This window comes from Notamacropus eugenii, chromosome 2, assembly GCF_028372415.1.
Source record: "Notamacropus eugenii isolate mMacEug1 chromosome 2, mMacEug1.pri_v2, whole genome shotgun sequence".
Classification (NCBI taxonomy): Eukaryota; Metazoa; Chordata; class Mammalia; order Diprotodontia; family Macropodidae; genus Notamacropus; species Notamacropus eugenii.
Window position 1 is genome coordinate 535178513 of NC_092873.1, and position 16664 is coordinate 535195176.

The following is a 16664-nucleotide window of genomic DNA, read 5'->3' on the forward strand; positions in this document are numbered from 1 at the left end:
AAGGTTTCATGGTTTTGAAATCTATGCATGAATTCCTTGAGAAGACTAGAGCCTACTTTAAGAATCTTTGTGCTCTTGCCTCTAATAACTCACTTGTATGCTTGTTTTCCATTAAGTGCAATGATGTTTCTTGGACTTGATAGGTCTTAAATTATATTAGTTCATAATAAGAACTTTAATCTTAACAGTGCTTTCCCTCTTTTGTCCAATTAAATCCATTTCATTGATAAGGGCATGGACTTTCATAATGCAAAAAAAGCATTGTCAAAAAAGAAAAAGAGAAAGATTTCACACCTCCAGAAAACACTTTGGGAACTTCTGCTGCTGCTGTTAATTATGGATGTTCAGTTGTTTCAGTTGTGTCTGACTCTGTAATCCCATTTGGGCTTTTCTTAGCAAAGATACTAGAATGGTTTGACATTTCCTTCTTTGTCTCATTTTACAAATGAAGAAACTAGATCAAAGAGGCAAGCAGGGCTTGCTCAAGATTACAGATCAAGTAAATGTTTGAGGCCTAATTCAAATTCAGGTCTTGCTGACTCCATGCCCAGCATTCCATCCACTGTACCACCTAGTTGCCCTTATGGGACCTTTTTTTTTTAAATTTTTAATGCATGGAATACAACAAGCATTGCTTTATTTCCATAATATAGTACAATTTTAAAAATATAATTGCATATGTAACTCCAAATTTATTATGTAAAACTTGATATTTTTAAATATGAAGTTGTCATATAAATTTTTTTCCTTGTTTTAATTTGTTCCCCCTTGTCCTAGAGGTGGCTACCACTAGATTCAGATATGTAGATATATGTAAAACCATTCTATGCATGCTTCTGTTTATCAGTTCTCTTTCTAGATATAGATGTGTCTTTTTTAGTTAACTTGGATATTTATAAGAGCCAAAATGACTCATTTACTCAAAGTTGTTCTTAAAACAATATTACTGTTGCTCTATACAACGTTCTCTTGATTCTGCTCGTGTTGTTTTCATGCAAGTCTTTCCATGTTTCTCTAAGATCATCAGGCCATACATTGCTTATAGCGTAGTAGTATTCCATCACGATCATATACCATAACTTGTTTGGCCATTCCCCAATTGACGGGCATTCCAACAATTTCCAGTTCTTTACTATCACAAGGAGAACTGCCATAATATTTTAGAACATATAGATTCTCTTCTTTTTCCCTAATTGTCTTTGGGAATAGACCTAGTACTGATACTTCTGGGTCAAAGGTAGTTTAATCACTCTTTGGGCATAATTTCAGATTGCTCTCCAAAATGGTTGGATCAGTTCACAATTCCACCAACAATGACCTCGTGTCCCAATTTTTCAAACATTCCTTCTAACATTTGTTGATTTCCCTGTCAATCATTTTAGCCATTCTGATAGGTATAAAATGATATGTCAAGGTTGATTTAATTTGTTTTGATTTCTTTATTTAAAAACTGCCTGTCCCTATCCTTCACCTATTTATCAATTGGGGAATGATTTGTATTCTTGCAAATTTGACAAAGGTCTTCATATTTTTGAGATATGAAACTTCTATCTGAGAAACTGTCTATAAAATCACACACATACACACACACACACACACATACACATTTTTCTGTTCTCCTTATGATCTTGGCTACATTTCTTATATTTGCACAAAAAGGTTGGAATTTAATGGAATTTAAATTATCCATTTTATACCTCATTCTGCTTTCTATCTCTTGTTAATTCTTAAGTGTTCCTCTATCCATAAGTCTGATAAGTAATATGTTCCTTGTTCTTCAAATTTTCTTGTAAAATCTCTATATCTAGGTCATGTATTCATTTTGATCTTATCTTGGTAAGTGGTATAAGATATTGGCCCAGTTTCTGCCACAATACTTTTCCCTTTCCCAACATTTTTTTTTACCAGATAATGAATTATTATCCCCAAATCTTGTCTTTGCATTTGTAAAATATAAAGTTACTATATTCATTTGCTGCTGGAAAGTGTGTGTCTTCTTTGTTCCTTGATCTCCAATTCTGTTTCTTAGCCAGTACCAGAGGGTTTTGATAATTATCACCTTATAATACAGTTTAAGTTCTGGAAGGGCTAAACCTCCTTCTGTTACCTTTTTTATTAATCATTTTGATATTCTTGACTTTTTATTCTCCCAAATGAATTGTGTTGTTATTTTTCTAATTTAGTTAAATCTAATTATAATTTTCTAATTTTAACATTTCTAATCTTCTTATTCAGAAACCTTTATCTAATTCATAAATGAAAAGAAGAGAAAGACAATGATAGAGAACTCTAGAAGAGACTAGAGTTGGGACTTCAGTTTCAGTGGTATAGAATATTCTATGGAGCAGAAGCTCACTTTCTGTACATCTTATGCACTTAGAGATTAAGTAACTGTCCCATATTCCTACAACAGTCTGTCTCTGAAGTGGAAATTGAACTCTAAATGAATGAAATCCCATACTCACACTAAACCTGTGTCTCTAGCTCTGGCATGACCATATCTGGCTCTAACTCTTACTAATGAGGCCTGGAAGGGGGAGAACAAGTGCTTCCAATGTTTTCCTTCTTAGAGGACAGAAACTAGAGTCTGACTGACCTCCTCTACTTTGCCTCTTCTGCTCTGCCTGATTTCAATTGCATAGAACAAGATGGCTGCATGCCCAGTATTCCCTCATGACCTGCCTCCTCCACCCTGCTTTCTTGCCTTTTTCTGTATGTCAGCTTCCGCCATCAGATTGTAATTTGTTCGAGGACAGAGACTTTCTTATTAGTCATTGTATCCCTAGAACTTAGCACAGATCCTAGAAAATAATAGGTCCTTAAAAAATTTTTTATTTCATTGGGTACATTATTTATGCCTAATTTATATACATATGCATAACATGCCAATTAATGTATATATATATAATCTAGAGATAGATAATGGATAGATAGATGATATTTTATGTGGCAATATTAATTTTCATATTCATTTTCACCCATATATGAATATAAGGAAGAAAGTTAATCTTCTCACCACTATAGCTTTTATTTCAAGAAATTGCTACTCCCTCACATGCCTTTCCCCTACCTATACAATCAGTTAACCTTTCATTAACTGATAATCCCAGAATCTTAGAGTGGGTAAAATATATCCCATCTGCCATCTTGTCCAGTGGAATGTAAACAAGAATCTCTTCCATCACACACAAGTCATCATCCCAATTGTGTTTGAAGATAACCAGTGAAGACAAGTGTATTACATCTCCAAGCAGCCTGAAGATAGCACTAATTTTTAGGAAGTCTTTCTTTAGGTCATCTTTTTCTTTTCTTTTCAACTTGTCTTTGATCCTAGAACTTTCTGGGGCCAAATGAATTTATATCAAGGAATAACCTTATCTTCATATATTTTATGTTTTATTTAGCTCTCTCCTGTGAATGTGGTGCAATGGAAGCTTGAATAGAATTCTGAGAGAAAGGATTCAAGTCAAATCCTACATTTACTGCCTGTGAGACTAGAGTAAATCATTTGACTTTTGTTGGCTTCATTTTGCACGTCTGTGAAATAAAAAGATTGGATTACACAATCTCTGAGATCCTTCCAGTCCAAATCTGTAATCTTATGATTTGATGAAGCTTCTCCAGTGGAAGCAAAGACTTCTCTATGTCTCCCACCTATTACTTTCTTTGGATTTGGATTTAGGAGAGACCTGTATTCCTCAGAGTAGAGGGTCTTTTCAGTGAGCATGCTGTGATGTTGGCATAATTTAATTCATCCATATGGCTAGTGTCTCTATCCCACAATACCTGAATGGTTGTGTCTTATTTCACTTATGTTGCTTTCAAATCATAGAAGCATTATACATAGCTGCTCACAGTATGAGAGGCTAACAGACATATTTACTGAAATTTCACATTTTTGGAAAGAAAAGAGCCAGCATCTATTAACTGACATAACGTGAGTCTCTGGATGAAGAAAAGTGACTGAGCAAGTTCACTAATTCCTCCATCCAGTTGTGCCCCACAGCCCCTGTTGTTCTGTTTTGTAAGGACAGAGAGGACCTACAGTGGGGAGAGGTCCCTCAGATTTAGACTTCATACTGCTCACTTGGTCACGCAAATTGTCATAGTTTTGCAACTGGGTACAAACTTCCCTTTAGAAACAGAATTCTACCTGACAGCACTGAAAGCTTGCTAAGCAAACTCTCTGGGATTCTTAGCTGCTGTTTTCTGGGTAGTAATTATTTACCCTGGTCAGGAAGAAAAGATTGTCATTTGTGGGGCAAGGTCTTCTTGTGACTTGGTCAGGCAGAAAGCACAAAATTTGATTTGCTGGTCATTTTTGTGACATTCTCCTTCTCCTATTTCATGGCAGGTGATAGAGTAGATAGAATGCTGGACCTGAATTCAGGATAACTTATTGACAGGAAATCTTGAGTCCAAAACACCCTTTTCAATCATTCAATAAGCTTTCCATTCAATGCCACCTGTATGCCAAGCAGTGTCCTGGTAACCATGATGACAATAAAGACACGTCCTAGATTTTAGGAGTATTTAAAAGTTTGTAAAGTGTGTTATTTCATTTGAACCTCACTTTAATCCTGTGAAGCAGGTGCTGTACTATGACTGTCATCATCCCTGTTTTTTAGTTGAGAACTCTTGGGCTGAGAGGTGAAGTGACCTACCTAGTGATCCAAAACTAGCAAAGGTAAGAGGCTGAATTGGAACCCAGCTCTCCTTATTTGAATTAGAGCTAAAAGCATAAGGATAAATTAATAAAATCTGCAAATGTTATTTGTGCCAATATCCATAAAAACCATGCCATACTTTATGATTCTACACACGGAAGATTGTGCAGGTTTTGAACCAATTTAAAGAAATCCTTGTTAACAATTTGAGTTGTGTAAATATGGCTGAGCTGCCTAAAAACATAGTGAGTGGGCTCCTCCACACAGGAGCATTCTAATAGAGGCTGAACAATTTCTTGACCGGGCTATTATAAAAGAGACTTGGTGAATTATGGGTTTGGCTTTTGGGGTCCCTTCCAATCTCAAACAATCTACAGTCCCTTTCCATGTACAGAACACTATGCTCTGCACTGAAGATGCACAGCCCATATTAAAAATAGTCCCTGACTTCAAGGAATGTATTCTACTGAGGGCAGATAAAAGAAGAAAAGAAAGACATTCTATATGTTAAAAATGATGGAGAAAACCCTCCCAACTGAGGGTACTCCATAAAGATACCAAAGGGATCTTTCTAGAGGCTTCATGTAGGGAAAGGCACATGAGTTCTTCTTTGAGGAAGGCAGAGATTCAGAGTTGGAGGTGAATGAACAGTTGACTCTGGCCAAGTCAGAAAACTTGTGCAGAGGCTCAAAGGGGGAGAGGGAGAGATGGCCAATTCTATATTATGACCAACAAGTAATTCTGCTCAGGATTGTGAGTGCATGACGGAGAACACTGTGAAATAAGAACAGAAGGGCACTAGCACCAGCTTGTGATGTTTCCAAGGACAAAAAGAGAAACTGCTGTTATGTTGTGATTTTTTTTAATTCAAGAGGAAATCTTTAAAGCTTCTCCAGCCCAAGACTGGTATGGTTAAAGTATGTGTTTGATGATTGCTCTATATCTGAGTGGGAAGGTGTAATGTTAATTAGAGTTAAAGATCTCCCCCCCCCCATTAATAGGCTTCACCTGGAGCCCATTAAGGCAAGCTTGATTAAGGGAGGCTTGTTTTGTAGGAAGGCCCATTCCTTTCTTTAATTAATGAGGCACTGGGTCATGAGGGTCATGATGCCCTCTGGCTCTGAAAAGTGTTTATATACTCTGAGGTGAGGTTTTGCTTTGGGGCTTACTATTTGGAAGAAGGTTCATGTGCCAGATGAGACTCTAGGTAGCCATGAGGTAACCCTCTGGCTTTGAAACCCAGATGTCGGTGTTTCTCTCTCTGGTAACTATGTATGTATCTAATGGTCAGACAGTTGAATCTGTCTGTTGATCTATGGTGTATGTTCTGCTTATGGTCAGACAGTTAGAAGCCCTGTCTGTTGGTCTTTACTTCTCTGCTTGCATTTTCTCTGTTGTTATATGTAATTAAAGTACATTGTTGACCTCTCAAAAGTCACTTTCCTTTTAGAAGAGTAGATCTAAGAATCTGTGCTAGCAGACATCCTGGATGGTCAGGGGGCTTGCAGCTACAGAAGGCAGGGCTGAGATAACCCAAAGTGAGAGGTGAAAAAAGGCCTGACCTGAAGTCTTAGACCAGAAGATGCTAGAGAACGAGAGAGATATGACAGAATGGACAAGGCTTATGAGGCTAGCTTACACACTCTCTGACTCTGCTGTATGAACATTCTTGATGAGTGAGAGAGGGAGTAAAAACTCACCAACTTGCTCTAACTGGTGAGCACCAGACATTGGTCCACATCCTATTCAGGATATGACCAGCAGCAGGACTTGTCCAGCATCTGTCCTACAGTTAGGGTGTGCCTCTCCCATCCCCCTTTTGTTCTGGCTCTCTCATTTCCCATTGTTCTTGTTCTGAGAACAGTCAAATCAATGCTTCTATTGACACTGGGAAAAGCCTGGCCATTTGATCAAAGAATCATGGATTTGGAAATAGAAGGATGCTTGGAGGCCATTGAGTCTAACTCTTTCATATTACAAGTGAAAAAAATGATGCACAGAGAGAGTAAATGACTTGCCACGATTTATGCAGCTAATGGCTGCCTAAAGGATGTCTTTGTGACTACACATCTATCACTCTTTCCACCATTCCACCCAGCTAATAATTATTGTCCAATGGCTCTACTCAACTTCACTGTGAATGCCCTGGCAAAATTCACTTCCCTGGGTACCACTCTTCAATACAAGTTTTAAAAATCCCCACCAGAATGTGAGCTCTTTAATGACAAGGCATTTCTAACTTTTATATCTGTGTCACCAATCCCTAAGTTGGTGTCCATCACATGGCATGTGATTAATACATGTTGCTTGATGGATTGATGATGGAGGGGTAGGTTAAATTTGAAAGTGATGACCTAGTTGTTGACTTGGATGACTGGAAAGATGGTGATATGAACAATAAAAATTGGACACAAAGGAGAAGAGGTCAGTTTAGGAGTGAAGACAAGGGTCATTTTGAAATTATAGAATTTGAGATAGGTATCCAGTTAGAGATGTTTAATATGTGGTTGGCAATGCAGCACTGGAGATTTGGACAGCTCCTAAGTCTGTGGTTCTGTGGTTCTGTGGCTCTGTGGGTTATATACTTAAATAGTGATTTTGTGTGATGGTAAAAGGTATATGTTCGTCCTTCGTTGCCAAGAAGACCATGCCATCAGAGAAATGATGACATGACTTGCACTTGATTTTGTTTTGAGTGAGGGAGGGCTGTGCAGGTCACCAGCCTCACTTCTCCTCCAGAGCCATCTGAATCCAGTAACCAGATATTCATCAGAATGACTGGAGATGACCCAGAATGAGACAGTTGGGGTTAAGTGACTTGCCCAAGGTAACACAGATAGTGAGTGTCAAGTGTCTGAGGTGAGATTTGAACTCAGGTCCTCCTGACTCCTGTACTGGTGCTCTGTTCACTGCACCACCTAGTTGCCCCTAGGGTAAAAGGTAAGCAAGGAATGAAAGCAATTATCCCAGTCTTTATTTTTTTCTAGAACTATTGATGTCACCTGCCCCTGTGCCCCAGACTGCCACTTTGAATGAATTTCCTGGGTTATATATTGACAGCACTAGCACCCATATCTGTCATTCAAAGAAAGGGATATTCCTTCTACTCCTGAGCTTGGATACTTGAATGTTTTGTCCCAGCTAAGAAGGAACTGCCTTTTTATCCTTGAATCCCTTTCATAATGTGTCTCCATAATCACACTGAATAAACCCTTCAAGTGTAATCCAGCTGAAGTTCATTTCAAATACAGTGTTAATAACACTACAAGTCAATTTGCTTATCTGTAAGCTTCTTTGTGTTCAGTGGCCTTTGCCTAGATTTAAAAGACAGGGGGCCTGAGGTTCAATATCCCAGGAATGGAAATCTCTTTTTTTGACCACTGTTTTCCCAACAATCTATTTCTACTTTTGCATTTCTGCAACTCATTGCTGACAAGGGCTTACGGAAGTCTGTTTTTCACGTGGCTTTAAGAGAAATTCAATTCAATTTAACAAGTATTTTATTTTAAATAAATGGACTCTATGCCAGACAGTTTGCTAGTCGATGGCAAGAGAAAGAAATGAATGTATTCAAGTCCTACCCTCTATGAGCTGACATCCTACTGAATGAAAATAATCTGTATTTAGATTAAAAAAATATACAAAATAGATGAAAGGTAATCATAAGTGTAGGAGGGACTGAAAAATCACAATGGAAAAAAATCATGATAATCCATATGGATACTTTTCTATTGTCAGATGCTTACTAATGAGAGGTATAGGCAGATTAGTCTGGCCTAATTAAAAATTCACAATCTCACTTTTGACAATCTTTCTTCCTCCAAGAACTTAGCATGATACGGTCACAGATTTACAACAGGATCTTTGGAGTCATTAAGTCCCACCCACTTGTTTTGTAGACCTGGACAATGATCATCAGAGAGATAAAGTGACTGATCCATCATCACAGAGGTCATGTTCATGACCAAAATTTAAACCTGGATTGCTAATACCCACTGAGGGCATGAGAGGGGCCCAAGGTCATAGCACAGCCAGGATGTGAGGTAAATACTTTTTATGTCAAATCCAGTATTCTGGCCACCGTGTCACTTTCTCTGGCTAGGAATGCACTTGCAGTCCTCAATTTACAAAGATTCATTTATAATTCCTATGTGACTTATTCAGTGATTTTACAGATGAGGAAACTGAGACAAACTGAGTTAAGTGAATCTCCCAAGGTCATACAGCTAGTAAGTGTTGGAGGCTGGATTTGAACTCAAGTTTTCCTGACCTCAGACCCAGAGTTCTATCCACTGGATCACCTACCTGCCCTAAATACTTTATAGTGCCAGGTAAATACTAGCATCACAATATTCATCATTACAGAGTTCTAATCTAGAAGTCAAGAAAACCTGAGTTCTAATATTGTTTAAAAACTAATTGTGTGAACCAGGGCAAGTCATTTAATATATTTAGACCTCAGTTTCCTCACTTGTAAAATGGAGATGTAAATGGATGTAAATAGCACTTATCTCTCTTATCTCACAGGATTGTGTTGAGGATCAAACAAATTAATATATGTATAGAACTTCATAAATTTTAAATTTTATATTAATGTTATCTATAATTGCTATCATTTTTCTTATCTTTTCTGGAGTGATTCAGATATAAATTGTCCCAGGATAAGTTGTAATACTGCTCATGTTCTTTTATATAAAAAATAAAATGACAATTTTTTAGTTGAATAAATAGATTGGGATATAAGCTCATTTTTGGTAGACTTGAAAGAAACATACATGTTCAGTAGCAGACTTGTCTTCAGCCAGGTCTTTATGGATATTTTCCATTCTATGTAAATTTCATAATATGAATATTTAGGCTAGTGATATACATTAAGAACATTTTTTCCTAAGATTTTATGAATCAATGTTATGTGTGAGTAATTTTGAATAGAAGCTTAGTCTATGATAATTGTTCGGTCTCAATATAGTTTTTGGTTATCCTCCAGGATATTTTGAGGTCTGCATTTGCAGTATGAGAGTTTGTCATCTGTCATTCCATGAAAACTAGAGAACTATTTATGTGGAATTCTAGTGATAAGTTCATTTTTACTAGGTGTTCTGTAGGTGCTAAATTTTTAAAACCTAAGCCATATGTGTTACATTGGCTCCACCATGTCCTTGAATAATCTACCATGGTCACTAAGTCTGAGCCTAAAAATAAGCATTCCCTGATATTCATGTAAGTAGTCTGATCTTGATCAGATCCCACAAACCCCTATTTCCAAACATTAATCCATAAGGCTCAATGACTATTAAATACTTTTTTGTCAGCATATTGCTGGCCAACTTCATATGAACTTTACTGATGGAAGACTTTTTATTCTACTATTGGACCATGGCAATATCATAGGCTCGTTTCATAGTTCCTCTTAATTATACTACCTTTGTTTTGCGTTTAAATCCAAGATAGGGGCAGCTAGGTGGTGCAGTAGATAGGGCACCAATGCAGGAGTCAGGAGGACCTGAGTTCAAATCTCACCTCCGGCACTTGACACTCACTAGCTGTGTGACCTTGGGCAAATCACTTAACTCCAACTATCTCATCCTGGATCATCTCCAGTCATTCTGATAAATATCTGGTCACTGGATCCAGATGGCTCTGGAGGAGAAGTGAGGCTGGTGACCTGCACAGCCCTCCCTCACTCAAAACAAAGTCAAGTGCAAGTCATGTCATCATTTCTCTGATGGCATGGTCTTCTTTAGCAACGAAGAACGTACACACAAATCCAAGATATCGTGTACACTACTTATTGGTATATACTGATTTGCATTTTGTTATCCCCATTAAATTGTGAGCTTCCTAAGGTCAAAAACCCTGCTTTAGCCTTTCTTTGTATCCCCAGTGTTTAGCACAAAACCTGCTATGTAGTGAGCACTTAATAAATGCTTCTCACTTTGTGGTTATTTTCTATTATTTAGTTCATTCTACAAATGTAACTGAGTACATTTGTCATCAGCATATTCAAAAGATGTCTCTATTTTAAAATATTTCTTGAAATTTTCAATTTGTTTAGTATAGTATCAATGATTTTCTATCAATCCTCTTTCTCATTTACGGCATGAGAATGTTAACATTCCTACAGTTGCCTTAGAGATATGGAGCATATGTTTCATTAATATGTTATAGGCTTTTGTTAGGGCACTGTCAATGTATTAACTTTGTTTTTAATTGTTCCCTGAATTTTGTTTTAAGGATGTTGATGTCTCTTAATACATTTAACTTTCTTAATGTTTTGTGTTTGAAATGTCCTGTCGAGAAGAGACCAAGGTGTTATAGGTATTAACTTCATCCATTGGACTCCTGTGACCTCGATTTAATGTCCAAGCCTTTGGTCTCTATATTTCTTTGAAGCATTTTAAAAACTTAACATTTATCTCCTCCATTGTATTTTTCATACCATTAGAGAAAGATTTCAAGAGATGAAGATGTCTTCATTGCGTTTTCTTGTGGTATTATGCTATCCGAAATCATCCACATACATCAAGCGGTTAAGCTATGTGGTGCTTGTATTTGCAAGTTGTATTCAATTCAGTTTAGGAGAGATGATAACAGCCTTAAGGTGAGACAGAATCATAATGGCCATAAGCCACCTCTTTGGGTAAAAAAGTCTTTTCTTCGTGTCTTGACATCCTTGCTTTTGTAGTGTGTTTTAATTAGAGGTCAGTTTTACATGTAGATATTAACTACTAGAACATCCTCACTCAGCTTGGGACTATTTTCTCTCTTTGTGGCACATGAAGAGTCTTGAATGTGAAATTCAATCAAAAACTTTGGTTTAATGAGCTATGGTCTATGTTATGGCACTTTCTAGAAGCTGGTTGGAGCTTGGATTATTTCTCTTTCTCCTCAGCCAATATATATATTTTGTCTTGTAAGTGTTTGTATGATTTTTTTAAATTTGGTTTTGCAAGCTCGAAACACCCAATATAAAACAAGTAAATGTCCTATACTTAGAAGGTTCACTAGAATTCTGAAGATTTGATAAGAGATATATGATGTTGTTTGGTTATGTTTTTGAAGGCGGGATCAAGGTGCTGTCTGACAGCAGACCAGTTAAATGTCATACTAATCATTCATGTACCACCGTGAAGTATTTGAGGCAATAATTCTTTATCTTCACCACTTGTGAAGTTTCTGAGCAGCCAGAGTATCAGTTCCCTTTAGTGACATAGCTCTCTCAGTAGCAAGACTCAAAGATGCCTTTCCTATAGAAGTTGACAACTAACCCCACATAGGCAGGCATGGCCGGCATAGGATCCATGTTGCGTGGTGAAAAAACAAGAGGACTTCGGGTCAAGAAACCTGGATTTGAATCTTCCCCAGTACTTAACTGTGTGTGTGCATGTATGGTGACTTTATGTCTCTCATCTGGTATTTGCTCATCGAAGAAGCAAGTGAGTTGGCCTACATGATCTCAAAAGTGTCTTCCAGTCAAATGTTTTAATTCCACGTATGCGCATGACTGACAAGTTTAATATTTGCCACCAAGACTTGCCACACTGTGGCATTATAAAAAATGTGAAGTAGTTGTAGAAATAGACCCACATGGGTGGAAGGAGTTTCTTTAGTGGTTATTCACTATACTAATAATTAGGTAACATTGATTTATGGCTGTTACTTGAGCCTCATTTTTGCAGAGTCTGTTCTGATTGATGTTAGACTCAAGAGGATCAACCTGTCCTATTGGAAGGAATGGTGGACTACCAATCAGGAAGACCTGAGTGAAGCCTCTGCCACAGCCCTTCTTGGCTCTTGGGCTTGAGCAAAACATTTCTGTGACCCTTCATGTGTTTGAGAGTATACATTTTGGCTTAGAGTTCTCACACTGACAAAAGGACTGTCCATTGCTAAGTTGGCTTGTGTCAGTGTCACTATGGCCCCATTCTCACCAGAACTGCTACATGTTCACTTTTTCAAAAATTTCTTTACTGAGGCTCAAGAGCCAGCCTCTTTTGCTAAGGTGAATGTACCTGGATTATCTGAAAGTTAGATATCTGCAAAAGCTGTCCCCCGCCTTGAAGCCAATGCTGATCAACAATCCACCTATCAATGTGTTACTATCTTGACGTACTTACAAAAAAAAATCTGTTAATTCATTTTTAAAAAATCCTTTGTATTTGTGACTCCATTGGTATATCTGCTAGATGGTAAGAAGACCTGAATTCAAATGTGACTTCAGACATTGCTACCTGTGTGAGCATGGGCAAGTCACTTAATCTCTGTTTGCCTAAGTTTACTTATCCATAAAATGGGGCTAATAATAACACTTGCCCCCAAGGGTTGTCGTGAGGATCAAATCCATAAGTAATTGTAAAGTCCTTAGCGCAGTGCCTGCCGTATGTCAATGTTAGCTAGTTTTTATTATTATGCTGAATAACCGCTAAAGAAACTCCTTCTACCCGTGTGGGTCTATTTCAACAACTACTTCACAGCCTTCCTTATTTTGACTGATTATCCTACTGTGATGTAAACTTACTCAGGCCATAAGATACCACAGTGGAAGTGGTTTCTGGAGGTGATCTAGCCCAGCATCTTCATTCTATGGATGAGGAACCTAAGACTTATGGAACATGAGTTGCCATCAGCAGCAGGACGGCAGCCTTAGAGTCAGACAGATCAAAGTCTGAATCCTACTTCAGACACTTCTTAGGTAAGTTACTGGGTAGGTCACTAAAGTCTCGGAGTCTCTGTTTGTTCATCTATAAAATGTGGCTAATATTAGTATCTACCTCATAGGATTAGTGTGGGAATGAAACGAAATGAAATGAAATATGCTTTCTTCATGTCTTTAGAGTCTTGTCATAGGGTGACTTGCCCAGGAGATACTGACTAGCCCTGATGGGGCACAAAGTGCAATATTCTTAGGGCAAATCCAGTGCTTTCTGCACTACCACATTCTCCCCAGTGGAACTAAATAAGACCTTTGTTTCCACCTCACACAAGAAAGAAGTTGTTCATCAGTCTGCTGTACTGAAGACCCTAAATGCCCACGGGAGTTTGCTGACATGGTTTAGAGAAATGCGGCAGGATAAAAGAATGTGGCTGAAGTTCAGGATTTTGTTGAATCTACAGAAGTCATTGATTACAACATATTTTCTAAAAATTGCTGTCACTTTTTTCATAAACATAGATTGATGACAATTGAGGGACCTCAGCAGCCATGTAATCTAAGCCCAAAGGTGTGCCAGGGCCAGCTCTGATAGGCTTGCGAGTTTGGTAGATTTTCAGGATGAGTTTATATGCTTCAGAAATCTGCAATAGTTATGAATCGGACTTTGACTCTATTGCTGATTGTCTAGAGGGGAGAAAGTTTAATAATGCAGATTAAATTTAAATATTTGTAGTATACATCCCCCTCCCCTGGAAAACATAGTTTTAAACCATTAATCAGTACACCCTTTTCTAAGCTATTCATGGAGAAAAATCACTTCTACACAATCCCTATCTAGAGAGTTTTCCTAAAACACATTTAGAAATAATCCAGTATTCTAGCTGGGGTCTGATTACATTAAAAAACAGGAAGATACTTGGTTCCCTATCTGGGGAGTTAGGAGCTTTCTTCATTACATGGGGCGTGTGGGTATGTGAGTGTGTGAGTGTGTGGGTATTTGGTTTTTGAACCCAATCTGACTGCTGGCCAAGAACTTCCCTCTACCAAAGCAGATCCATAGTTGTTCTGTAACGCAAATTCTTATAGAGTAACCTGGAACACTAAGAAGATTCACTTTGCCAGGGTCACATAGCTCATAGTCAACATAATCCAAAAATCTGTGCATGTATATATGTATGGTATGCAATGGATACGTGCAGAGTGTATATTTATATACTGCATATAGTATGATACATGAAAGTATGCTGTTGGTGTGTCTATTTTTTGCCCCTGAAAAGTCTGGAATCTCAGAATTCTATCCATTGCTACAAGGAACCTTAGAATATGCATAATTTCATCTTTTTCAAAGCATAAAAACCATATGCAAAATCCCAGACAGTTGGCCAACCACCTTCAGCTTGTGCATCTCAAACTATAGAGAGCCAACATGTTCCACTCTGCTACTTCATGACCATCCCTCATTCTCACCTAAATCCCCTCCTCCCCTCTCTCTAGGAGGTGTCTGAGTCTAAAAAATGTTCAGGGAACACAGAAAGAACATGCTCCTATACTCTGGATAACCTGTTCTCCCTGCAGTAAAAGGAAGAAAGGGCAGAAGACTGGAATTAGACAGAGTGACAGAAACAGAGGCAGAGAGAGAGAGAAAGAGAGGGAGAGAGAGAGAGAGACAGAGAGAGAGAGAGAGACAGAGAGAGAGAGAGAGAGACAGAGACAGAGAGACAGAGACAGAGAAACAGAGACAGAGACAAAGACAGAGAGAGAGAGAGAGACAGAGAGAGAGAAGACAAATAGATGAAATAGACAGATAGCTTGATGAGATATTAAGTGCAGTCAATCCTCAACATTCGCACGTTTATTAGCAAACCCATTTTCACTTTTGCATTGACAACTGGGAGCATCCATGACTATTCACAGTAGAGAAAAATGTGAGAGACCCAATGTGTGCAAATGTATGGCATAGCTGGTTTCCTACTAGGTGCTTCACTAGTCTTGTTCAAGCTAACTTCCCCCTGTAGAACAGAGTTCCTTGTGCATTCATTGAAATTTGTTTGGTTTGTCTTTAAAATTCAAGTTTTGGGTTGGAATTATGCCCCCAGTGCAGAGTGCAAGTCCTTTGGCTTTAAACCCCAGTGTGCAAAGTCAGTGATGCAGCTTGGGGAGGAAATCGAAGTGTTAGATAAACTTGGTACTTTAACGCCTGCAGCCACCGTCATTCTCAGTACGGTGTTATTCCATCTATGATTCATTCTATTCACCAAAAGGAGGAAAGACAACAATTTATGTTGCTCCTGGGAACCTAACCCCCTACTTCAGAGTAAGTTTTGAGGAGTGGAGGCCTGGTTCCACTGAGATAAAGCAAGATTACTTATCAATCATTAAGTTAATATTTATCAAGCCCCTACTATGTGCCAGGCACTGTGTGGAGTGCCAGCGATGCAAAAAGAGTCAAAAGAGAACCTTCCCATGAGCTTACAATCCCACAGAGGAGACAACATGCAGACATATTTTTACAGAGCAAACTATATACCAGACAGCAGGTAACAATTAATGGGGGGAAGACACTGGAATTTAAAGGACTTAGAGGAGGCTTCCTGTACAAGGGGAGATTTTAATTGGAACGTGAGGGAGCTAATCCAGGAAGGTTGCAAGAGTGTTGTTCAAGGGACCGGGGAAAGGAGGCATTACTGGAATCATCATCTGAGCCTAAGAAAAGAAATTGTTGTGTGGTTTTGATTTTGTTTTATTTCTTTGCTTTTTCCCCTTGCACTAAGGAGCATGCAAATAATGGAATTAACACATAATTTTTGAAATTTTTTGGATCTAATTACCATGACCAGCTTCTAAATGATACAAAAAGTAAGAAGTGGAGATAAGGAGAAGAGTAAACTAGAAGAAAAAGGGGGGCTTGTCTAAAGGCCTATACCTTATGACACTCTTTGTGCCTTTTTGAGTAAGCTTTGGCTTACTTTCTGGTGTTACTTTCTGGGGAAAAAGCAGTAATCTCAGCCTTGGGACCAGGGGCAGCTCACATACTCGGTAGAAGAAGCCAGAATGGGAGTATAGACAGCTGCTAGTCCCTCCTCCTTCATACAGTTTAGCCTGAGAGCCCAAAAGCTTCAAGAAGGCAACCGAAAACTTGGCCGTGCTGGACATTCCCATGATGCACCAGACGTTCTCAAGATTTCTTCTCCTGGAGAACAATTTTGGAATCTGGACAGCCTGGGCAAATACTAGACAGATGGCCCTCATGTTCACTCTGTGTTGGAATTTGCTTGTGCTACATTCCAGGGGACTTCATTTGATAATGCAGTCTTCCCTTTTGAATTATTTTTTTTAAATGTTAT